General features: G+C 38.2%; 1 protein-coding gene across 1 annotated transcript in view; it reads left to right on the top strand.

Annotated features, from left to right (window-relative positions):
* ICOS (inducible T cell costimulator) overlaps positions 1-25,309 on the top strand; it is a 78,213-nt gene that overhangs the window by 14,834 nt on the left and 38,070 nt on the right. Inside the window, exon 4 of the mRNA XM_072741265.1 lies at positions 19,020-19,206. The gene's annotated coding sequence lies outside the window, so the exon portion shown is untranslated. The remainder of the gene's footprint in view (positions 1-19,019; positions 19,207-25,309) is intronic.

The following is a 25,309-nucleotide window of genomic DNA, read 5'->3' as shown; positions in this document are numbered from 1 at the left end:
GACTTTGTTATTCAAAGTATGGTTCATGGTCCAGCAGCATTGGTGTCACTTAGTGTTAGAAATGCAGAATGATTTGCTCCAACCCAACTGCAAACCCAGTGATGCTGATTCTGCATTTTCAACAAGATCCCCTGGTGATTTACGTGCACCTTAGGATTGAGAAGCTTTGGAGGCAAATTAAGTCAGGTTGTAGTACTGGGTCAATAGGATTGGGTAGCAAACTTGGCTGTGGGTAGCAAACTTGGCTCATCCATTGAGGGATGCAAGGAAAACCAGATTGAGAGAGGGGACCTGGTTCTAGACCCAGTTCTGCCACTTTCCCTCAGTGTGATCCTGGAGAAATCATTCCCTTTCCTTAGGCATTGATTTCCTCTTCTATAAAATGGAAGAATAACATCTGACTTGTTTACCCGAGGATTATGATAAAGATGAAATTAGATAACGCACCAAGAAAATGATCTGTAGAGTAGAATGCACTTTTCACACACAAAAGGATGAAAATTGTTATACTTGTTCAGATATACCTAAAATGGAATTTGGGCTTTTTTGACTTTTGAAATGAGTCATAGCACGTTTAAGTCAATTATGACGAAAACATACATGACCAGCAAGAGCAGCCCGTGAATCAAGGAAACATACCCTCTGAACCATGTTCCTCAGATGAAATAGAATTCTGACTCATAAAAATGGATATAGTTAAGGTACTGTTTATGAAGTTAGCAGTGGTTCTTGGGCTCAAGCTGTTCATTATAACCACCTGGGGGATCTTTTAAAAACTATTGTTGCTTGGGTTCCAACTCAGACTAATTGAATCAGAACCACCATGGCTGGGACGCAGGCATTATATTTTAAAAGTTGTCCAGGTGATTCTAATGTGTAGTCAGAGTTCAGAACCACAGATGAAGTGCTCATTAGAACAAGTTGCTCTGTGCAATTGAACATTCTTGTCATGGCCAACTGTGGAATAAAACTAGGACAGGGAAATAGTTCTGTATTTCTTCCTCATGTCTTCAGAATCCCTCTTACAGGAATTCATTTTAAAATGTGAACTTGGACAACTGAGAAAGAAGCCAACGACCTCATTTTACAGCACCAGCAACTCTGAACGTAAGACGTTGTTTGGGTTGTCTGCTATCATGTGATATGGCCCAGGTGGGGCATCACAGTTCTGGTTTACTAGGCTCTTATCAATGAGACCAGTCAACAGAGGGATGCTGAGAACTAAGGAATGGGCATCTGGACCAGAGGAAGCCCAGGAAAAAGGAAAATCTGGTTAGGAAAGGACTGAGGAATATGAGCCAGGAAAGAGGACTCACTTAAAGATTACCCAGCATTATTTGGAATGGCACAGTAAGTTACTTTGGAGCCAAGTAAACCTTCTGAGGCCTTGTGTCTCTGCTCTGGGTCACCGAGGACATAGACTGTTTTACAGAGTTCTTATTTTTTTCACCCTAGGGACCTTTTCTGACTAGAGTTTTAGCTTAGCTGAGGATGTGATTGGCCTTTTTCACACCATTCCCAAGGAATGTGGTCAGAAAGCCTCCATCTTTTTAGTATAAGCCAGTTCCTTAACATGGAAGTGGTACTCCAAGAGGAGAAACCACAGTATAATGGTTGGATGGTCTCTATCACCTAAGACTCTGTCTTCTTTAGCATGAGACATAGTGACATTGGCTATGTGAAGCATCATTCCTTGTCTTACGTGTACACAAACATATTTACTTCAGTTTCCTTTTCCCCAGTCTTTGCCTATCCCTCCAAATACCCAATGAGTCCAAGATCTACTTGGTCATCCTTCGTCAATTAGCATTAACTTGTCTTTCTTGCAGAGGACCTCATCGCTTCACCCAACATCTGAACCATGCTGGTCAAGAATCAGATACTTCATCTTTCCCCTTTCACAACTGGTGCTGGCTCATGGCACCAAAAACACTAGTCTTAGACCACGCAAAGCAGAAGTAGCAATACATCCTTTCCTGCTAAGGGTTATTAATTCAGCCTCTCCCACAGATCTTTTCTTATGGGAGTATCTGCCACTGGCTATTGTATGAAAACCAACAAGAATTGAGAGAAACATTTCATTTAAAGTCATCTTCAATGGAGCACATTTATTAATAAAGCAAAAAAAGAGGTATAGTTTAATTTTTTCTGTACCATTTACCTAGAAAAAAAGAAAAAAATTGATAGATAAGCATCTATCTTGAGGGTTGTTTTAAAAAGTAAAATATCATTAAGTACTAGATTGCATATTACCTGTTAATATTTTTGATACTTTACTAATGTCTGGCACTTTCTTAGTAACTAGATTTAAAAAGTGTAGAGAAAAAAATGAGACAAATGTCTTTTTAAGTTTCCTCTATTTTTTCTTCTTGTCCTTTCCCCTTTCTCAATTTTGAAGAAATGTATGATGGTAACCAGAAAGGACAAACCATCTAAAGTCAGAAGAACAGCCTTACTTTGCAGCCAGGCTTATAAATTAATGACACTTTGACTTAATTCTGAGTCCCACTTTCTGGTCTTATTTAAAAGAGAAGATAATTGTACCTACAACCCAATGTTATTGCAAGTTTTCAAGGTAGTAATGTCTTTGGCCTTGTCAGTAGTAATTTGTGTTTAAGCAATCACAACAAAGTGATTTTTCCCCCTTATTTATAATTTATGCAATCATGTCTCCAAATACCAGAGCATTTAATTATTATTTTAAAACCCCACAAACCTTTATTCCCCGAGATTAAAATATGTAATATACCTATTTTAATGTAATAATATTGCCTGGAAGACCATTAGCCAAGATTCCTGACTCCATGCTTACTTCCTTTACTATTGTCTTCCCATGGCGTAGGGTCTGCAGATTGCTCCTGCTGGTCTCCGAAGCTGTGTGCCAGTTACTGTGGTAGTGAGACTGCTCTGGAGAGGTGCATCCAGAGAGGCCAACTCTACTAAGCTGAGACTAATTCAGTTCCTGGACAATAGCCTAGACAGTAAACAGATATTGGGCATTTCTACCTCTGTCTCTTTCATTGAACTTATAGCCCAGTTCCAAATAGCTGCTTCCAGTCTTTCACTCCTTGCCACAATTCTGAAGGAGGTCAGGCAACAAGACGCCATTTCTGGGGCCTCGAGAATCAAATGCCCTCTCTCTCTCTCTCTCTCTCTCTCTCTCTCCCTCTTTTTTTTTTTTTTATTTGTCAGAAGGTAGAGAGATGAATTCTTAGGTAGGTGGAGGTGGTCACATGCACCCTTTGGGGAGGTTTCCAGGTACATTATTTGGTAGGAAGAAGGTTGTCAGCCTAGAAGGGTGTAACCAGATTTGATCTCCAAAGTGTGGTAATTAACCAACCTCTCTTTAATTTTTTAAAAACAGGATATGTTGCTCAGGTGTGTTACATTTGTGGTCTTACTGGGTGTTCTTAACATCGGTACTGGCACAAGCCATAGAAATAATGGCCAAGCCTCCTTCCTGTCTCTCGTTGGACTGTAGGCTACATAAGCCATTTGATGGCCTAAAAACTCACTAAAGATGCAGTCCAGGCAATGCGTTCCAAAATGTACTTTTCCTAAAAATAATCGTTGTTCATCACACAACAAGTTTCAGAGGAAATTGTATTTAAGGCCATGCATAGAACCTTCATTTTCATGAGGCCTCTCTTGATTTCTTTAAATAGTCAGTTCCTCATCAGTCTTTCACTTCCCATTAGAAAGTGCTGACATTACTTCTAACCTTTTGCAGACTTACTACTCTATGCGACTTCTGTAGAGCTCCTTATTTTTTCTTCCTGTTATTTTGATTTTTGAACATTTACAAGGTGTTAGGTGTCAACACCAATTAACCCCAACTATAGGCCTTTAGTCTTTTCATAGTGGGGCTCCAAGATCTTTACAGCCATGAACAGAGAGCTCTGTGGTTTGCCAAAATTCCAATCAGTAAGTAAGAGCTCCTCTTCCACTCTATTTGCTATTATGGGGTTTTTCCCCCCTTTTTGCTCTACTACATTTGGGAGCACAAGACTTTGGGGAAATGAAAAATGGCTCCTTTTCACCAAAACTTGGGGGCTCTCATTTTCAAGAAAGACCAGAAAACTTGGTGTTATTCTCATAAGACTCTCTGCCTTCCCAGAATCCTCGTTATGATTTAAGAGTAAATTTCTCTAAGCCATAGCTTACCTTTTTCTTCTTTTTCCCATTTCATCCTTAAATGTCAGGATTTACATTTCAAATTCTACTGTAAATGAGATTATTATTTTAGCTCTAGTTTATCCACCTTCTTATCCAACTCCAAAAGAATAGGGTCAGGAAGGAGGTCTTCATACATTTTCTTTCCCTGGTACCACAGTCCTCCATAGCTTCTAGGCCAGAGGCAGTTGTCAAATGTGGATATGTTGGGGTCCACATGGGTACCTCTGCCTCCCTTTCACCCAGACCCAGAAATCTCACATATTTGGTCAAATATTATTCAGGTATGTCTGTGAGGTTGTTTCTAGATGAGACTAACATTTAAATTGGTAAACTAAGAAAAGATTGGCCTCCCTAATGTGAGACCTCTTCAATCAGTTAAAGACCTGAATAAAACAAAAAGTTGATCCTTCTACCGGTAAGAAGGAACTTTTCTTTCCTGATTGCCTTCAAACTGGAACATTGATTTTTTCTTGCCTGCATTTGAAATGTAACACTGGATCTTCTTTTGTTTCAAGCCTGCCAGTATTCAGACTGGAACTTTGCATTGACTATTCTGGGTCTCCAGTTACCTGACTACTTGTCGGTATCCATAATGGAGTAAACCAATTCTTTATAATCTCTCTCTCTCTTTCTCAATCTCTTCCTCTCTCAATCTCCCTCCCCCCATTTATCTCTTATCCTATTGGTTATATTTCCTTGCAGAACACAGACCAATACACAGATGTAGTGATTTTATGCCTGGGTATAATAAAATCTCTTGATATTCAAAGGAAAATCTTGATTTCTAGGTTTTCATGTAAGTATTGTTAGAGACTTTGTTTTCTAGTATATAGACCTTGAATCATGTGCATATAGACTTGGATTCAAGACCTGCTTCTAATCTCATCTCTGTCATCAAGTAGTTGTGAGATTAGGGACAAGTTACTTCTCTCTGGGTTCCATTTTCTCATCCATTGTATGAAGAAATTATACCATATTATCCTTACTGTCTCTTTCACCTCTAGAATCCTATGGTTTTCAAAACTAAAGTAATTAATACTCATTCAAATCATCTTTATAACTTAAAATGTGAGAGGGGGTTGAAGAGGATAAAGAGAAGGACAGGGTATCTAGGGATCTGGAGAAACATCTGCCATCTTATTTCTTCAAGTATTCTCTTTATTGCTCCTTTCATCTACTCTGAACTCATCACCATCTGGATCAGTTGGAATTTGGGCTTTGAGTATAGGTAACTGGAAATGCTGTAACAGATTGGCTTAAACAGTGACGAAATTTATTATTATCCTACATAGCAGAAAGATCAGAGGCAGGATGGGCTCCAGACCCAGTGCAGTTAAGGATCTGGTTTCACTTCCCTGTGGCCTCCTGGTTCTCCCTTCTCTGTGTTGACTTATATGACAAGATGGCTACAGTAGTTATTTGAGGGCAGTAGAGATGAGGAAACTTCTCGCAAGAGCCCTCAACAGATTTTCCCCTGTATCTCATTGGCTAGGTTTGGCCGTGCTCTCTTCCAAAGCAGCTACTGACAAGGGGAATGAAGTTGTTATGATAGGCTAGATAGGGGGTTGGCGAACTATAGCTTGTGGGTTATATCCAGGCTGTGGCCTATTTTTATATGGCCCATGATCTAAAAAAGGTTTTGTACATTTTAGAAGGGTTACAAAAACAAAGAAGAATATGCAATAGGAACATATATAGCTGAAAACCATAAAATATTTACTATCTGGCCCTTTAAAGTGAAAGTTTGTGAACCCCTAGCTTAGATGAATCAGGATCTACCTCTAGAGCTGAGAATAGGGTCAGTTGTCCTCTGAATTACATGAAAGGGAAGTTGGATATCTGAACAAAATTGAGTCCTGTTATAGGAAGAGAGAAATGGATGTTGGTTGTGTGGGCAGCCAACTGGGTCTGCAAACACCACCTCTTCTCAGCCTCTTCGTTTGTCTCAGATGTGGGAGGTAGGTCTACACTGCCAAACTGAAGTACTGGCAATGATCTGCCAAATACAAACTCTGAATATACCATTTCTTCCCAGATGGGAAGTGTTTTCTGTCCTGAATGTTCCACTTTCTCTGTTTTTAAACAGATTTCCATGTAATGGTCAGCTCTTGTTTTTCCTGGTGGAGATCTTGAACAGACTATTTTCAGAACATAGATGCAGACATATTCTCCCAGGCACATACTCACTCACACATGTAAGCTGACACATGGACATATAAAGAGATACCCACCCCGATCCACTCAGAACATTCAAAGAAACTTCAGGAAGTTAAATTTGTATACACTATTATTAGGGCTTTTAAAGGGAAAGGCTAATTATAGTTCCTGGTTCAGTTTTGGGTAAGCACAGATTGTATTAGGATTAACTGAACCTGCATTTAACTGATATTTTTCTTTTTCTTTAATTAATTTATTTGAGAGAGCAAGAATGGGGGGGCAGGTAGAGGGAGAGAGAGAATCTCAAGCGGACTCCCTGCTGAGCTTAGAGCCCAGTGTGAGGCTCCAACTCATGACCCTGAGTTCATGACCACACCCAAAACCAGGAGCCAGAGCTCAACTGACTGAGCCACCTGGGCATCCCTAACTGATAATATTTCTAATTAGACATATCTGCTCTTTTCTGAGTCCCCTAGTATTCCACTGAGTGTAATCAGTTGTTAAATATATCCAGAAGCTAAAGAAGACCCTGTAAACACCCTTTGAGAGTGCTGGTGTTTGAACATTGTTTATGACCCTAACAGAGCTTGTACTGGGGATTAGAATTCACAGACATGAAGAGCTGAATACTAATAAGCATTCATTTTCTTTAAGCCTGCTATTGACTTTGGCATATCATTCCATATTCTGCAGTTCTATAAATTCTTAAAACCAAGTGAGGACACTGTCATCACAGCCTCTGCATAGCTGGCCAAGAATAGTGAGAGTGAAGCACAGCCTGGCTATGCCACCAGAAATTCATAGCTGAAATTTATCCTGCATATGCTTGGCATGCTGAGCAAGGATATGGTTTTCCTTGCCCTCTACTAATACTTTCAAGGGGAAAGTAAATAGTAAAGTACTTTAAAATGATTATTCATAAAGCAAAGCACCTTCCAGTTATTTGTTTATTCATTAAACAATATTTATCTACTGTACTGATACATGGTAGTTCCAGTTCTAGGCTCTGTTGATGCGGCAGGAAAGAAGTAGAGAAGGATTCCTACCCTCATAAGGCTTATATACTAGCAGTCTGGAAGTAAAGTTTTGAAGTTGCAGTATCTATTGATATTTAAAACATGAGACTGGATAAGATCACCAAGGAATGAATGTAGATAGGAAAGATATTTGCAGTGACTGAGGCAAACTAGCAACACATGGTAGGGTAGATGAAGAAGACACTGAGAAAGAGCAGCTTGTCAGATGGAGAAAAGCCAGGAGAGTTAGCTATTATGTAAACTAAGTGGAATGTTTCAAAGAGGAGAAAATACACAGATGCATCAGATGCTGACAGGTTGAGTACAATGAGGGCTGAGAATTAACCATAGAATTTCATTACATGGAAGTTATTGTTGATCTGGTAAAAGCAGTTTTGGTGGAAGAGTGGGGAGAAAAGATTTGACTGAAGTGTGTTCGAGAAAGAGTGAAAAGAGAACTAAATGGCCAGGATGGGGGTGTTGGAGGGAAAGCTTTATAAAAGCGTGTTCTATAAAGGATGTATTATTTATCTAGTCTTTTGCTCTCTCTCTTTTTTTTTGCAATACCAAAATCATGACCATAATTGAAACATGCAGGCTGCTAGATAAAGATATTAACTTTCAACAATTCTCAAAGTTTTTTTTTTTTTTTTTATCTTGGAATTTTAGGCAAGGGTTGTATTAGGATACCAATTTGGCTGCTATACTAAAGGCCAAAATAGTAATGGAACAAGATAGAAACATTTCTCTCTTACTTAATGGTCTGAGTGAAAAGATTCAATGATTTTGGGGATCTGGGATCCCTCTTTCCCTGCCATGCTGAACACCTGGCTTCCATCTTGTGGTCTGTAATGGCTACTGTAACTTCCACCATGACTTCTACGTTCCAATAAGTAGGAATTAGGGAAGAGAGAAGAGAATATTGTTATTTATCTTTTTAAGGTATGACTTGTAAGTTGCACATCACCTTTCCTCACTTCCTGTTGGCCAGAATCTAGTTACATTCCATGCCTATGTGCAAGGATGGCTGAGAAAGGTAAGCTTTAGTTGTGTAACTATGTGCACAGATAAATCTTTCTATTACTAAAAAGAAAAAGAGAAAAGACGTGTGTGTGATGGTGATGGTAGCGGGGCAAAGACTGATTGAAAACAACTGAACCATGACTATAGAATGAAAACTTTATATTTTTTTCCTATATAGTTAACTTGAGCATAATTATATTTGATAAGTAATGAATAGTTTACAGTAGGGTTTTAATATTAAACTTCAACTTTTCCCCATTAGGAATTAGCCATCAGGTCATGCTGCTCATTTTCTGTGCTACAACAGTTATTTTCTTTTCTTTTTTTTTAATTTTTATTTATTTATGATAGAGAGAGAGAGGCAGAGACACAGGCTGAGGGAGAAGCAGGCTCCATGCACCAGGAGCCTGATGTGGGATTCGATCCCGGGTCTCCAGGATCGCGCCCTGGGCCGAAGGCAGGCACTAAACCGTTGTGCCACCCTGGGATCCCTACAACAGTTATTTTCTTATGTCAAGTTTTCATCTTATATTTTCTTATGTCCAGTTTTCATCTTATATTTCAACTTATAAGATGAAACTTATAAGTTTCATCTTTTGTATAAAATTCTTGTTTTCTGAAAATATATCTTTTTGTAGTATAGTCTACAAAATTCCTTCTGTTAGTTATTTAATAAGGCACAACTTCTCTATTTTTCTATCTTGAGATCTTTGTTACTTCTGACCATTGTTTCTTACTTCAGTATCTTCCTAAAGAACACTTCTTAACTCATTTTATGATGTAATATTACCCTAATACCAAAACCAGACAAAGATATCACAAGAAAAGACTACAGATAATATCTCCTAAAATAGATACAAAATTCCTCAACAAAATATTGGCAAACAGAATCCACCAGCATATAAGAAAGATTATACACCAGAACTAAGTGGAATTTGTCCCAAGAATGCAAAATTGGTTCAATATACAAAAATCTATCAATGTAATGCACCATATTAATGGAATGAAAGATGGTCTCAGTAGATGCAGAAGAGGCTTTTGACAAAAATCTAATGTTCTTTAAAAATACAAACATCCAACAAAGTAGTATCAAAAGAGAACCTACTCAATGTGATCTATGAAAAATCCTAGCCAACATGATACTTAATAGTGAAGAATACTTAATAGTGAAAGACTTTTCTCTTCAGAACAGGAACAAGACAAGGAAGTCTTTTCTTGACACTTCTAATTAACATTCTTCTAGAGGTTTTAGTCAGGGAAATTAAGCAAGAAAGGGAAATAAAAGCACCCAGATTGGGAAGGAAGAAACAAAACCTTCTCATTTGTATATGACATGATCATATATACAGAAAAACCTAAAGAATCCACAAAAAAGCCTATTAGCACTAATACATAAATTCATATATGAGAATGGGTTGAATGTACTCAAAGCATGATGAAGTTTGCTTATTTGGAAGAAACAATTACTTGCTAATGGGGGTTCAAACTAAGAAGACTCTGCAGATACACATACCAGGGTACTTCCTACGTAGCACTATGAAACCACCCTGTGCTTGCAGCATCTTGGGCTCTTCTGTTCAATTTCATGCTCTCAATAGAGTCATCTAGTGGTTTTCAGATGCCAGACCTACAAGGAAGAATGTTTTTCTTTGACAAAGTTTCACTTGTCTGTAGGGAGATGAGAAAAACACAATTGATGTAGTATACTTTCAATTCCATTTAAAGAACTGTCATTATTTTGAGAATGTATTCTTCCTAACATTGTAGTATCCAACATATTTTTTTTTGTATGACTTTGTCATGGTAGTTTACACTAGGATCTTTGTTGTTTTAAAATTTTATTGACTTAATGTCATTACTTGGCAAAGTAAAAAGATAAAGTCCTCCATGGATTTATTTTTGAAAATTTACTTTGTGAAACTCAAGAGTCTGGGAACCACAGGAGGAAGCTATATTAGCTTAGCTGTGTTTACTATATTCTCAGGGCTGCATGACAACTATATTTTTGTCTTTTCTGGATAGCTCTTCCTTTTTCTCTTCCTCTTTTTAGTTAATCTAATATGGTTGTATTGTCAACTATTTTGTCTGTTATGAACTAGAAAATTGTTGGGGATGAGGGAAGAATGACAAAATAACTTGCAGAATTTGAGATTGCTTAACTTGGAGCCTTAATATTATTCCTCAGAGATAGAGAAGTTGTAATGCAGAGGGCATGGACCTTAAATATTTTTGGACATTAAAATAGGAAGAATTGGGTTAAAATTGTTGATCACATGGTTGAGCAATCTGAAGGAATTCATGAAATGGGGCCATCATTAATCTTGGAACAGCCTACCAAGATACAGCGTGGAGTTTATATCCTTTTGGAATGCTGGTCATGTGAGTTCACATCTGCCCAAGTCTCAGACACTGAAGAGGCCTGGTAACCCCTAGAGAATCATTCCAGCTATTTGATTGCAAAATATTCTGATGACCTATGTAAAATTCCTGTATGATTTTTACATTATAAAATGTATGACTTTCCATCATAAGGAATTTTCCAAGCTCTTTAGGAAAGGTCTAGAAATCAGCGCTGACCCCTGAGCTTAAGAAATGTGCTTTGACCAATGAAGTGACAAAAACAAAACAAAAAAAGGTATTCAAAAAAAAAAAGTATTCATAGTTTGAACTATTTCATTTTTAATGTTCTACTGACTTCAGTTATTTCATGATTATCTTATTCATAAAGATAAAAGCTGGTAAACCTGTGGGCAAGCCAACAAATTTTTGGAGGGCCTGAATTTTTTTTTCCTTGTCTTCAGTGTAGTGAAATAAATATTGCTATCTAAAATGTTATATATTTTTTCAACATTGGACTTAGAATCATAGCAAGGTGCTCTGAATGGCACCTTGTTTTGCTTTTTTTTTTTTTTAGCTAAAAACCTGTTCTTAAACTTTCTATTCATGCTAGTAAAGGATTGAAGGCCCACAGGGTTTAACCATCTTGCTTAAAGTAAGGCAATTAGATTTAGAAGCCAGATTTCCTGATTCCTAGCTTACTTTTTTCCACAACATCAAATTGTCTTCCTCAGGATTTCTGCTCTTAAAAGTAGACAGTATAGAGAAAGATTTAAGCAGGGTGAGAGAAATTATGGCCCACCTCTGACAGGCTTTTCATTTTTGATGATTTAGTTTGCAGAAAGTGAGCTCTGGCACTGTACATTTCAACAAATGGAGTTATTCGATCAAACCTGTGTTCATAAAACTGAAGTGTTGGAGCCTGGGGGACTTCGGAGATTGTCTAATTGAGGAGATTCCAAATGATTCAAAGCTGTAGAACTCTTTCTTCAATAAAGCCTTCCATAAAAACCCACTAAAAGCAATTATAAGTGAAGCTTATCTCACTGAGGTAGGGGAAGGAGTTGGGATCTGTGCCCTGGTCACCCTTAGAACATTGTGCTCTGTAGTGAGTAGTTTCAACACCAAAGTCCTATCTTTGCCCCTCATTTTGCCTCTGAGGAAATTGAAGACATACTTTTGCTCTCTTAAGTTATATCCTCAAGTAAATTATTTAAAAAAAACAAACTTATTTTTTGTCTCACAACCCTGAGATCATGACCTGAACCAAAATCAAGAGTCGGATGCTCAACTGGCTGAGCCACCAAGGTGCGTCTATCGTTAAGTAAATTCTTAAGAAAAGGTGCATGAAACGCAAAAATCCGATCTCTTGCAAGTCTGAAAATATTTTTATTTTGCCCTCACATTTGATTAAGGATATGTGAGTTGAGAATAATTTTGCTTCAGAACTTTGGAGGTGTATCTTCATTGGCACAGGAGTCTGGGGCCATCTAATTTTCTCATTTCTAATGTGGGGAATATATTTGTTCCTTCTTTCTAAAGAGTTAGAACCTGATTTTAATTTTTAAATTTTCTTTTGCTGCATTTGGTCTTTACTATTTGTAATTATTTGTATTATGTGTAGCACACACATATAAGTTTGTGTATGTGCATGAATACATGCATTTCTTATCACCCTTAACATGTTAGTCTTCCATGTAGTCCTTACTTTTTGGATCTTATTTCACCGATATGTTTCTGCAGAGGAATGATTCACTTCCATAGTAGGCAATGTTATTAACCCCCTCTCCTATTTCTGGAGATGAGAGTACCTTACTGCTGCTGTCCTAGAACCAACTTTAAAAAGCTACCTGAATCTTTTAAATAATCTACAGATTCAGAGGTATAGGAAGGGCAGATGCTATGAAAACAGGAACAATGTAGAGCTATTCTGAAGCTAGATTCTTAGCAAGGACAATTCTTCCTATTTCTATGTGGTTGTGATGGTTAATTTTATGTGTCTACTGGACCAACTTTACTAGGGTATGGCTATTTGGACAAATATTATTCTGAGTGTGTCTGTGAAGGTGTTTTGAATGAATTAACATCTAAATTGTTAAACTAGGTAAAGCAGATTGCCCTCCCTTATGTGAGACTCATTCAGTCAGATGACTTGAATAGAACAAAAGGGCTGACCTTCTTCTGAGTAAGAGAGAATTCCTCCTGCCTGCCTGCTTTTGAACTAGGACATCTATTTCTTCTTGTCTTCAGACTCGAACTGAAACATCAGCTCTTCTTGAGTGTAGAGCCAACTGGCCTTCAGACAAGAATTACGTTGTCAGCCCTCCTGGTTCTCAGGTCTTTGGACTTGGGCTAGAGCTACACCATTGGTTTTCCCATGTCTCCAGCTTATTGACTGTGGATCTTGGGGCTTGTCAACATTTATAGTTGCATGAGCGAGTTCCATATAATATATATACGTACATATGTTATACACACACACACACACACACACACACACATCCTGTTGGTTCTTTTTCTCTGGAGAACACTGACCAATACAATGATGTCCAAATTGACATTTATCTGTATGTTTTAACATTTATTTTGTCTCGTTGACTAGAATTCTATTAATTAGTGCCTCATGTAGTTTATCAAGCATTTTTCTTTAAAAAATAAAAAAAATCCAGTTTCTAGTCCAGCATATAAGGAACATAGAAGTTGCCATTCCATCATAATAGCAAGCAAGAGTGCAACAAACTAGCAAAACCAAAAGCTTTTCTTATATCCGTCAAAGCGTTGAGGTTAGAAGGTCAACTGCTGTGCCTAAAATTGTAAGGCAGGCAGATACAGATAATCATGACTAACCAGAGCAGAAACACCTGACCAGAAACCTCTGTGGGAACCAGTGCTAGGGTGGGAAAACCTGAACTATAATTGATGTATTGGTGGAGGCTTGGTGTGGACAATTGTGAGAATTAAAAACTCCAAGGAGACCCTGTCATGGGTGGGGAGGGTCCCCTACAATTTTATGAGTTTTACCTCCAGGAGATCAACCAAGTCTCACAGTGAGTCTTGGAGAAAAATCTTCTCATCCTGTTGGCACAGGGAGGAAAAAAAGGAGGAGAAGAGAAGTGAAAATCATTGGAGAAGTTCATAATACAAAGGAACACATTACCATTTACATGAACACCTTTTAAAATGAAATACTTAGGTATATGGTATAAATCTAATAAAATATGTTTAAGATCTATGTGAGAGGGATCTCTGGGTGGCTCAGCAATTGAGCACCTGTCCCTGGCTCAGGGCGTGATCTGCGGTCTCAGGATCCAGTCTCACATCAGGCTACTTGCCTGGAGCCTGCTTCTCCCTCTGCCTACGTCTCTGCCTTTCTCTCTCCATGTCTTTCATGAATAAATAAAATCTTAAAAAAAATTAAAAGATCTATGTGAGAAAAACTACAAGGTTCTTATGAACAAAATCAAAGAAGTAGTAAATAAATGAAGAGATATTCCATTTTCATTGATAGACACGATATTGTCAAGATACCAGTTCTTTCTAAATTGATCCATAGATTCAATGATATCCCAATTAATAACTTAAAAAGTTATTTTGTGAATATGGACAAATTGCTTCTAGAGTTTGTATGGAGAGCTAAAAGATATAAAATAGCCAACTCAATATTGAAGGAGAAGAATAGAGTTGGAAGATTGACAATACCTGATTTTAAGACTTATTGCAGACAATAAAGCTGCAATAATCAAGACAGTGTGATATTGCTGAAAGAATAAACAAACAGATCAAGAAAATAAAATGGAGAGCCCAGAAATAAACCCACATTAATATAGTCAACTGGTTTTGGCAAGGAGCAAAGGCAATACAATGGAGCAAAGGTAATTTCTAGTACAAATTATGTTGAAACAACTGGGCATTCATATGGGAAAAAAAAAAAGTAAACCTAGATACAGACCTTAAACTCTTCACAAAAATTAACTCAAAAAGGAAAACAGACCTAAATGTTAAACCTAAAACCATGAAACTCCCAAAAGATAACATAGGAGAAAAACCTACGTGATCTTGGGTGTGGCAATAACTTTTTAGATATACATCAAAGGCAAGATCTATGAAAGAAATAATTGATAAGATAGGTTTCATTAAAATTTAAAATGTTCTGTGAAAGACAATGTCAAAGGAATGAGAAGGGAGGCCACAAACTGGGAAAGAATATTTGCAAAAGACACATCTGATAAAGAACCATTATCTAAAATATGCAAAGAATTCTTAAAACTCAATAAGAAAACAACATGATTTAAAAAAATGGACAAAGACCTGGACAGAGACCTTTCCAAGGAAAATATACAGATGGCAAATAAACATATGAAAAGATGCTCCACATCATGGGTCATCAGGAAATTGCAAATTGGGACAACAATAAGATACTACTACAAATCTATTAGAATGGCCAAAATCCGGAACACTAACAACACTAAATGCTGACAAAGATGTGGAGCAACTCTCACTCATTGCTGATGGGAATGCAGAATGATATAGTCACTTTAGAAGACAGTTTGACATTTTCTTATAAAACTAAACGTACTCTTACCATATAAACCAGCAATTGGGCTCCTTAGTATTTACCCAAATGAATTGAAAATTTATGTCCACACTAAAACCTGCATATAGTTATTTATAGCAGCTTTATTTATACTCACCAAACAAAAAAGCAACCAAGATGTCATTCAGTAGGTGAATGTATAAACTGGTACAACCAAATAATAGAATATTATTCAGTGTTAAAAAGAAATGAATCATCAAGCCATGAAAAGACATGAAGGAGACTTAAATGAATAATACAAGGGAAAACTATGGAAACAGGAAAAAGATTACTAGTGGCCAGGGTAAGAGAGGGAGCAATGAATAGGTATAACACGGAGGATTTATAGGGCATTGAAACTATTCTATGATGCTATGATGATGGATACATGTCACTAAATATTTATTAAAATGCATAGAAAGTACAGCACCAAGATTGAATCCTAAAATAAACTATGAACTTTAGGTAATAATGATGAGTCAATGTAGGTTCATCAATTTTGTAACAAGTGTATCACTCTGGTGTGAGATTTTGGTGGTAGGGGAGGTTGTGCACTTTTGGGGACCTGGGGTCTATGAAAACTTTCTGTACTTTTTTTTTTTTTTAAGTTTTTTTTTTTAATTTTTATTTATTTATGATAGTCACAGAGAGAGAGAGAGGCAGAGACACAGGCAGAGGGAGAAGCAGGCTCCATGCACCGGGAGCCCGATGTGGGACTCGATCCCGGGTCTCCAGGATCGCGCCCTGGGCCAAAGGCAGGCGCCAAACTGCTGCGCCACCCAGGGATCCCAAAACTTTCTGTACTTTCCAGTCAATTCTGCTGTGAGTTTTGAACTTACCCTAAAAAATAAGGTATATTAATAACTAAAAAATATGTATAAAGAAATATGTTTGGGATAATATGGGAGTTTTAGTGATTATTCATATTTCAGTGTGACTTAGTTTGGGGCAAATGTCTTTTTTCTTCTACCAAGGGGGAAAGTGAGCTTTAATTATGAGTAGGGAAAGGAAGAAGATGGTAACTTTAGGGCTTAGAGAAATATAATAGTATCAAGCCGTGAATGGGTAGAAATAGTAGGTGGTGGGGAGTAGAGGAATTAAAATGGACCAATGTTAATTTTTTTCAGTTAAAAAAATTCATTTGCGTTGATATATGTAGGTTTATTTTTCTTATACAATTTGATTATTTGCATGTGTAATTTTGTGTCTTCCTTTTCAAGGGTCTCCTTAATTCCTTTTCTTGCCTTATTGCATTAACCAGAACTTCTAGAATCATGTTGAGTAACCAGAGAATGATAGAGAATTCCTAGTCTTGTTCCTGACTTTACTTTGAATGTACCCAGAATTTTAATCTTAAATATAATGCTTATTTTTGATTTCTGTTAATAATCCAGGATTAGAAAAACACATCCATAACAGTAAAGTATACTAATAACTTCTCAGAAATGGCTATTAACTTTTGTCAAATATTAAAATATTTTATTTTTATTTATTGTAACTTTTGTATGAATTTCTTAACTATTGGGGTGCCTGGGCGGCTTGTTGGTTGAGCATCTGCTTTTGGCTCACGTCATGATCCCAGGGTCCTGAGATCGAGTCCCACATTAGACTCCTTGCAGGGGAGCCTGTTTCTCCCTCTGCCTATGTCTCTGCCTTTGTCTTTCTCATGAATAAATAAATAAATCTTTAAAAAATTTAACTACACATACATATGCATATGCTTATTAAACACATGCATAATTTTCATAGATGCCCGAGTATGTGATGTCTGTACTTTTTACATTCTTACCATACTTTCTCTTATAACCTAGAGGAACAGTTTAAGGAGTATATCCTTCTATTTTCTACCCCCCAAATGATATAATTCATCACATATGTTCATTGCATGCACTCTTTTGGGTTTGGCTTTTCATTTTCAACAATATTTCATGGAAATGCCTCCAAGTTAAACAGATGTTACATTTTAGACTTGCCTCTGGTATTTATTAATTGGCTGTCCTTGGGTAGGTTAAGTAACCTTTCTAGCACAGGTTTTCCCATCCTCCCACCTAAACATGAGGATAATTGTTCCTTTCTCTAAGGACTACTGTGAGAACCAAATGATATCATAGATATAGCACTAACACGAAACTTGGCAAATCCTAGGCTCTAAACCAAGTTTACTTGATTTCGTGCCCAGCAGTGGGAGAGCATTTAATTCCCTTTCTTTTCCCTTTCGGCAGTCATGGCCTTTGGCCCCGGGATTTGTAACTCAGCAAATGCCTGAGCTCCTGCAGAGGGGCGGTGAGGGTGCCCTGTGGGGAGCTTTGGTTCACAGCAAGAGTTTGGGAGCTCCTTGGTCTGGTTTTGAATCGGTGCTCCATCTCTTAGTAGTTACATTCATTACTCTGGACGGGCTTCTTAGCCTGCGCCTCATCTTCAAAATGGAAACAACAGTACCTGTCACACCTATCATGGGTATAAATGGTAGGATGCATGTGGCACACCTGGAAGAGTGACCGGTGCACTGAAATAGGGATAGGCAGGTAAAGTGAAAGGACACAGGTCTCAAAGTCCATCAGCTTATCTTTGCCATGTATTGGCTGTGTGACTTTGGGGGTTACCATGAGCCATGTAATCCCTCTAGATCTGGAAAATGAGCTTGCTTGAGAGTACTAATAAGGTAAGGAATGGTCAGTGGTGGCAGCATGTGCATTTTGTGCTCAGTGTGGGCTGCTTTCCTCCACCCCTGCCGTATACGGTCCAGCCTATACACAGTTCTCACAATTCCGGACATGGACCTGCCAATGAACTTCCAAAGTGCATGCTCTCAGGAGTTGGAGCAGGCCTGTGTTCTGAGTGTTCTCTTCAAGTGGTTCATAACCATTCCCTGGGGGACAGGAGTCATGTCATGCTCTGTTCTCAGTAGCCTTTGCTACCGTTTTGTTCCCTTCTTGCATGTGGAGATATGCATTTTGTTTTGAGTTTCAAGAACTTTCAAGAGCAAGTTTATCTTGCTCTGTACACTGCAAATTTACTGCTGGTCAGGCAAGCACAGGAGGAAAACTATGAAGTGTGTCTGCAGTTAGAGAACAGAGAAATGGAACCAAGATGAGCCTGGTAGATGCATATCCGTATCAGGTGGCTTTCTGATCTTCACTGGGATATTGCAATTTGCCAAGGACATCTCAGTTTCCTTCTCGGATCTCTGAGTGGAAGCTCTCCCATTATCCGCCAAAGCAAAACAAGACAAAAAAAAATGCATAGGTTTTCAGGCAGTCACCTCATTCAATGCAAACACAAAATTCTTTCAACAGAACAATTCAAGGGAAGGAATCCCTAACAGGGATGTATCCGTCTCTCCTGGCTGAGATTTGCTTGCTTCTGTTGGCAACACGGGGAGTTGCTGAGTTAGCTTTATGGGCCTTGTTAAAAAGCAAACAACTTTCCTCTTACACTGCATTGCACGCGTGCCTATTGGAATTAGTTGGTGGGGGTTTTATTTTATTTTTTAATTTTACGAGTTAAGTGTGATTCAGCATCACCCCCTAGTGGCGATATTTGGAAACTGTCGGAAGTTGTGAGGTATAAATGACTATTGGGGATTCAAAGCAGGAAACCTATAGAAATACCTATTTTTTTTTCTTGCTAGCACCTAATAATATGAGCCACCCCGACACCCCAAATACTTCTAATTACACAGAACTCTTTTTAACACTACTTTGTTTTTTCTTTGGGCAACCCAAATGAACAAATAGGAACAACTGCATGCCTCTGCTTTGGCCATCGGTAGGTTCCACAAGGGCCACACCCGTGCCTTCTCCACTTAAGCAACACAGCCTGGGGAAGCAGTGGCCAGTTCTACTTTTTCATTAAAGAAGATTCTATCCTTCAGCCATTGGAGTGGGTATTGACGAACACAATGGATTCTGTATTTGACCACAGGTAAGCTCCATTTGGGTATCACTTTCTATGCTATGGATGCCAATTATTTGCACTACTTGTAATAGGAATTATCCCAGCTAACCACAAATAGGTCAAATGCTTCAGTTTCTCAATCAGACATTCTAGATAATTAAGAGTTGCCTTATATAGTCCTTACAAAGATGACTAGGTTTCCCTAGTCATCCCTTGGGACCTAACTAATTTTGTGCTTTGTACTAAAATGACACCATTTTCTTCCTTCAGTAACTGAAAAGACACACCAGGGTCATCATCAATTATTATAAAACCCACTGATGGATGTAATCTCTATAGTATAGTACCAACTTTTGAAAAATTATTGAACGTGAAAAAGCTGATAAAAATGAAACACTTCTGCAGTTGGGCCAACTGAAGAATATATAACAGAAAGAGTGAAATATGTGAATTCCAGCCTCCACCAGTTGCTATCTTCTTGAGCTTCATTTTTTCATATCTGCAGAACGCTATGAGCATCAAATAAGACAATGTATGTTAAATTCTTAGCACAGTGTGTAGAAGCTTAAATAAACATCATTTCTCTGACTCTATGTCATATAGAAAAAGAGAGCAAAGTTGAAGCAGAGTTTACAGTTGGTAAAGCTTGAGCTGTGGGTTTTGAATTAACTGATGCTGTGGCTTTGAGAAAGTGTAGTGGTTATAAGCCTGGACTCTGGAACATGCCAAGTGGAATCTATGTAGTATCTTGGATGGATCCTGGAAACAAAACAAAACAAAATCAGTAGAGAAAAGGGGTAAAATGTGAGTATGATTTGTAGTTAATAGTGCTGTATCAATGTTAATTTTTTGGTTTTGAGAATTACACTACGTTATATAGGATGTTAGCTTGAGAGGAAGCGAGGTGGAGATTACATGGGAACTCTACACAACTGTGTAACTTTTCTGTGAGTCTAAATTTGGTTCAAATAATTTAAAAAGTAAAAAGAAACAGTAGAGGCACTTGAGTGGTTCAGTCAGTTAAGCGTCCACCTCTTGGTTTCAGTTCAGGTCACCATCTCATGGGTCTTAGGCTGGAACCTTGCATTGGGCTCTGTGCTCAGTGGGGAGACTGCTTGAGATTCTCTCTCCCTCTGCTCCTCCTCCCACTTGCTTTCACTCTTTCTAAAATAAATAAATAAATAAATAAGTAAATATCAAAAAAATAGAGAAACAAGTGAATTTATCTTTATTGTCTTATTAAACTCAATACATCCAAAATATTATTTCAACATGGAACCAATATAAAATTGTTAATGAGATTTCATGGTTTTTTTTTTTTTTTCCTTGGCATGGTCTTAAAAAATCCACTGTGTGTTTTATGCTGACAGCACATCTCCGTTTTAACTTGTCATTTTTAAGTGTTCGGTAGCCATACGTATCTGGAGGCTTCTATATTGGATAGTGCAGGAGTAGATGCAGTGATGGGATGTCATTCAGGGGCCCAGTGACTCCTTGGCAGCTTTTCTCTGGGGTGACACCTCTTCCAGCTCTGGTCTTAGGCCTTTACCCCAGGGCCCCCAGAGATGATTAGCCTCTAGGAGGCTGCTCAGGTTGACTAAATCTGGTTAACATTGTTTTCTGGTTTAATGAGAAAATGTATACTGTGTCAAGAGCACAGTCCTTATTAAGGAATGAAATGCTCAGAGCCCCAGTTCTCTCTAAAGGAATGGATAGCATTAATTTTAAGAGGTGTAAGAAAAAATGACTTTGGGTGGTATTTGGACATTAAATAACATTGACTCACAAAATGAAAATGTTTTTTTCCATTTCAATTTTCATTGTTTTTTATTACAAAGAACAAATCTCATTTAGTCCCCTAATATCTTTAGCACAATGCTAACATATGCTAATCTCAAACTCTCTTGCTAGAATTTAATGCATTATTTGTTTCCATTTTATTTATTTTTGTCATTGCCTTTTTTTCTTGGCAATAGAACACTCTTTAAACTTTTTTATTTAAATGAAAGTCTTTCTTTTAATATTTAATTTGTTTACTTATTTTTAAGTAATCTCTATGCCCAACCTGAAGCTTGAACTCAGGAGCCCAGGATTAAGAGTCACACACTCTAACAACTGAGCCAGCAGTGCGCCCCTCTTTAGTTTTTTAAGAAAAATGATATAAGGTCAAATTTAGTAAAAACATAAATATTAAGATAATCATAGCCCAAGTGGCTTTGGGAAAAAGAAAACCAACAGAAACAAAACCAAGGATTAACAGCAACAAAATTGTCCCGTGACTACAAGAATGTTTCAAATTTTGGGAACTTGTAGATCAAATCTCCGTTTCAGAAGGACTCCCTTTTATAGAAGTTCTAAGAAAACATTTAATTCTAGAAAGGCAGAATGGAGGTATTCTCAATATAACAGTTCCTTTGTTAAGTCTTTCTCTAGAAAGATTAGTTTTCTTCTCACAATCCTCTGTTCCTCTGGCAATCCTCTCCTTTCCTCAAAAGAGGAAAGACTTCCTTCTCATCCCTGAGTTCTTTCTCTGTCCCCTCTCATGTTTTCCTCCCTCATCTCGCACACTCTGGCCAAAGTTCCCCTACTCCTCACCCACCAATCGCTGCTGCCTCTCCCTTTGCATGTCCTGCCATCTGATGAATCAGGGTGCTGCATTGGACACCTTGTGCTTTCTTTCCGGCTTCCTCTGAGGTTTTCAAAAGAGGATTCCTACACACAAAGGACTCTCCTTGGATATTTTGAATCCCTTTAGGGTAACTTTAACAATTTCTGGGTTCAAATTCTGGACAACTGGAGGGCACTATTATCCAGAGAGAGTCACCCTGCCCATGACACTCCAACTCCTGACTTCTCTTGGACCCAATGGGCAGGTTTTTTTGGTTGTGGTGCACACGGTTGTATCTATTTTATGCACTGCTAGGACGGTACAATGAAACTTCTGAAATCTGGCTTGCATAATGTATGTCCTTGAAGGGTTGATAGTATTATTTTTTTTAAAGATTTTATTTATTCATGAGAGACACAGAGAGAGGTAGAGATATAGGCAGAGGGAGAAGCAAGCTCCCTGTTGGGAGCCTGATGCGGAACTAGATCCCAGGACCCCGGGATTATAACCTGAGCCAAAGGCAGAAGCTCAACCACTGAGCCACCCAGGGGCCCTAGGATTGATGACATTACATTAAATTCTGGGGGTATTTAGGGAAGGCACTACCAACACGAAACTAAGTATATCCAACAAGGTAGTCAATTTGAAAATGATTTAGGGGAAAGTCATGACTATTTCCCTCTTTTCCACCATCGTCATGGATGGAGTTTGATAGGCAGGAGAGAATCAAGGGGAATTTTCCCCACTATGAGACAATATAAGAAAACCTTTCATTCCAGACCTGAAGGTGATGTCAAGTGCTACATTTAGCTCCTTGGACATCTCTTCTTTTTACTCACATTTTGCATGAGTTATCTTGTCTCTATATTCAGCTTTTGAACACACAATAAATGGTTTTAACTTTTTACTAAATATGACAGTTTGAGCCAGAGAAAGTTGGAGGTGATTTTTTTAAAGGTCATTAAGCAACCCCTGCATCGTCAGAATGAACCCCACTGAGAAATCTAGTGTCACATACACCTCACCCCCTTGCAGGCCCAGCTCAGGGCCTCTAAAAGACAACCTGCAGTAGTGACCAGTTAATCATGCAGGTCACAGTGGAGACCTGTGGATAACAGGAGAGATGTGCATTGTTTCTCTGCTGCCTTAATGCCAGCGGCGGCCAACACCTCTCTACCAGTTAGATACTAGTAGAAGTACTTGACTTGTGTTAACTTACTCAATGCCCACAACAAGCTAATGAGGCAGGTACTGCCATTATCTTCATTTTACATTTGAGAAAACCCAACTCAAGTTCTGTCACTTGCCTGTGTACCTACAGCTAGTAAGCCAGGGAAGCTTGCCTTGAGCCCAGAAGGCATGTGCAAAAGGCCTGCTCAACCCTGTTCTTCACCCTGGCACCAGAAGTGGGTCTCTCTGGGTGGGGTACTGCTGCCTCAACAGAGTTTGCAGCCAAGGAGACTCTGTGAATGGAATCCAGTTTTCCCTTTTGGGAATCAAGTTGTATTCCACATGAAAAATTACCAGACATTGGGGGTAATAAATACCACATTTGAGAATGAGACAAAACTCTAATTCATATGTATGTGAAGGAAAAACTCACTCATATAGACTATCATTAAGAACATGAAGCCTCACTAAATTAAATAAAAATGAACAGCTCTGGAACTTGAAACTAAGAGACAGTATACAACAAATGACTCTATTAATAGAGTTTCTGTCACAGATGACATTCTATTTTTGAGACTGAGGTCTCTAAAACCTAAGCAGTTTGGTTTTGATTTTCTTCGAGTTTGTTTTTTTAATCAGTCCCAAACCTATCTGATGCTTTAACATTTATTTCTAAGGCAATGGGTTCCCAAACACAAATTTCAAAAGAGAATTCTATTGCTTTTTATTTTTTTAAGTTCCACTATAGCTGGTATACAATATCCTATTAGCTTCAGGTGTATGTCATAGTGATTGGATATTTTTAAACATTACAAAATGATCCCCATGATAAGTCTAGTTATCACTTGTGGGCATACAAAGTTATTACAATATTATTGACTATGTTCCCTAAGCTGTATATTACATTCCCATGACTTATTACTTTTTAATAATTGCTATAGAAGCAGGAGGTATCTCAGTAGTCTTTACTCCTATAAAGAGAAAACAATAACCGTGATTGCCTGGGGCTCTTTGTTTTGTTCTCATTGCTGTTTAGACTTTCCCTGTTCATATAGGGCGCTGACCAACAACAAACTGAATAGACCACTAATCCTTAGTAAGCAAATCCTGCAAATTAAAGGGTTTAGGTTAGGTCAGGATATGGGCTCCAGGAAACCCTGCAGTTTCAGATAAGGCTCTATGAATAACCTTTGTTGGAGTAGGAACACCTAGGGGCTGGGTAGGGAATTGATCTCCACAATCCAGGAGCCTTATTGTACCTTATTTTTTTACTGTTCACATCAGTTGAATTGCCATACTGTGCCATCTGATCATTCTTGCACAGTATCATTGTGTGAGAAGAGAGATCATATTAAGTCCTAAAATGCCAGGTCCTTGTTTTGAAATGGAGCTTTGTCCGAATATTCGGTGGGATGGGCAGTAGCCCAAATGTAGGTTAATTCCCCAAAATGGTTGGGAGGTAAATGCACTGACAATTTTATAGCCCCAAATGATGGATCTGATGGCATATAGTGATGAGTAGATAGGTAACAAAATGGCTTGCCCCAGGGTTTATATATACAGGTTTTAGCTTCATGATGATAAAGCAATGGAATGATATGTTTTTCTTAGTCTGTGAGGATGCTTTCTTTTTATTCTCCCCTAGAAGAGAAGTCTTTACTTCAGGAACCTTGGGAGAAGGGTATATTAGTTTGCTAGGGCTGCCGTAATGAAGTGCTACAGATTGAGAGAAATTTCTGTTGTTTATCCAATTTTGGAGACTAGAAGTACAAGATTAAGGTGTTGGCAGGATTGGTTTCTTCTAAAGGTCCATGAGGGAGAGATGTGTTCTAGGCTTACCCCTTTGGCTAATGGATGGAAGATTTCTTCCTGTTTTTGCACAGTCTGCCCATCTGTCCTAATCTCCTCTTCTTATAAGGATACCAGTTGTATTGGATTAAGGATCATTTACCTGACCTCATTTTACCTTAATTACCTCTTTCAAAGTCTTATCTCCAAATAGAGTCACAATCTGAGGTATTGGGGGTAGGACTTCAAAATATGAAATTTGGGAAAGACACAATTCAGCTCCTAACCAGGGGTAACCCCATTTGTTCTAGGCTGATAGAGACATTTAGCTTTAGAGCTAGCCCTCAAAATTACACATTGAAAAAGTCTATCTTTGGTGCACACAGTCATTTCCCCCCCCCGAATCCTGTCTCCACTGTGTTGTCACCATTTTCTTTATCCTTCTCAGATTCTGTGCCTCACTGTTCTATCTCCCTCTATCATCAATGCTATCTCTCAAGAGAGAATCTGACTTGTCATTAATATGGTGGAACAATTTTACCTCAGGGCAATTTGCATGCTGTG

This window comes from Vulpes vulpes, chromosome 16 (assembly GCF_048418805.1).
Source record: "Vulpes vulpes isolate BD-2025 chromosome 16, VulVul3, whole genome shotgun sequence".
Lineage (NCBI taxonomy): Eukaryota > Metazoa > Chordata > Mammalia > Carnivora > Canidae > Vulpes > Vulpes vulpes.
This window is presented reverse-complemented; position numbering and strand designations above follow the sequence as displayed.